The following is a 1,494-nucleotide window of genomic DNA, read 5'->3' as shown; positions in this document are numbered from 1 at the left end:
CAGGAATGAGAACACATACTTGCCGTGCCATATAAATGATAAACAATAATAATAACCTAGGTCTGTGTGTAATGAGAAGGGCTACAGAGACCACATTACCTCGGCAATGGGCTGTGGGTGTCAGGGAGTCATTTGTTGCTTAAGGGAAGAGGTGAGGATTGCATTCTCTTCCCCTCCCCTTCACACACACACACACACACACACACACACACACACACACGATGCTTCTCAAGGTGGGGAGGTGGAGGGTGGCGCCCTGGCATAGAGCAGAGCAGCTCAGTCGGGGCAGAAGACACAGGCCTGTGGGCTCAGAAGAGGGCGTGGGGTGGTGAGAACTTGTCAAATAGTTCTCACACGCAGACACACGGTGGGACTGGTGGGTTTGCGTCTCCCGGCCCCCCTTTAGGCTGCTGGTCATTGAGCCATCAGGGGAAGTCCCGCAGGCCACTTCTGGCAGCAACCTGTCATGGCTGGTGTGAGACCCTCCACTTCCCTCCTGACCCCGCCCCGCACGGGGCAGTGGTGCAGACTGCTGGCTCTGTCAGCCCAGGTCTGGAGTGAAGGTGAGGCGGCGCGGCGCGGCCATTGTGAAGGGCACATGTGCAGCAGGAGGAAGAAACAGCCCTCTGTTGACTGAAGCTGTGGAGGTTGGGGTCACTGTGACTGCGGCATGAGCCCCACTCTGACTAAGGCAGCGCCCCGGGCATCGGAATCTACGGCGGTGGCCCGGGCCAGCACCGTGCAGCTGTCTGGAATCCAGCCCCTTGAGCCCGATTTCCCGGGTCAGTAACAACCGTCCCACACCTCCAGCAGGGAGAGGGGTCCCTCACCTTGAACCATCTGATGGTCTAGACCCCACACTGCTCTCAGAGTTCCGAGTCACTGTTCAGCTCAAGTGAAATCACACAAGATGCCCAGTTATGGGGCACAAGGGACCTGTCGGTGGAACTGGGCGTTTCCACTGGCGTTTCAGGTCACCAGATTTCAGAGCACTGTGGTGTTAGGGCTGAGGCCTGATCCGCTGCCCACGTGTTCAGACAGCGGTGATTATCATTAACCGTGGTCTCACCCTCCCTACTGCGAGGACCCCCAGATACAATGCCTTGTTTCAAATTTCTCTGGAATCACCCTAAACTTTTCATTACTTTTTCTTTGGATGCAAGGGCTCTGAGAATTGAACATTACCTTCAAATCTTACCGAGGTGAGGTAGACTTTGTAAGAACTAAACCTCACACCTGGGTTTAAACCTCGGTGCTGGATAAGGATGCACTCCCTTCTGCAGGCAGGGGGGACTCGGTCCAGCCCTCTGCTTCCCACATAATCATCTGGACTCTTCAGCCCGAGTCTCACCCTCAAAGTGTCTCATTGCACAGGGCGAGCCGGCACCTGGACTGCTCACACCTGGGTTGCTTTCGCCCCTTTCCTGTCTGAGCTGGGAGCTGCTTGAATGACATGACATAGGCGGAGGACCGGCAGGAAGGACGGGGGGCCGG

The sequence above is a fragment of the Tupaia chinensis genome, unplaced genomic scaffold (assembly GCF_000334495.1).
Source record: "Tupaia chinensis unplaced genomic scaffold, TupChi_1.0 Scaffold000146_1, whole genome shotgun sequence".
Classification (NCBI taxonomy): Eukaryota; Metazoa; Chordata; class Mammalia; order Scandentia; family Tupaiidae; genus Tupaia; species Tupaia belangeri.
Note: the sequence above shows the minus strand (reverse complement) of the source record.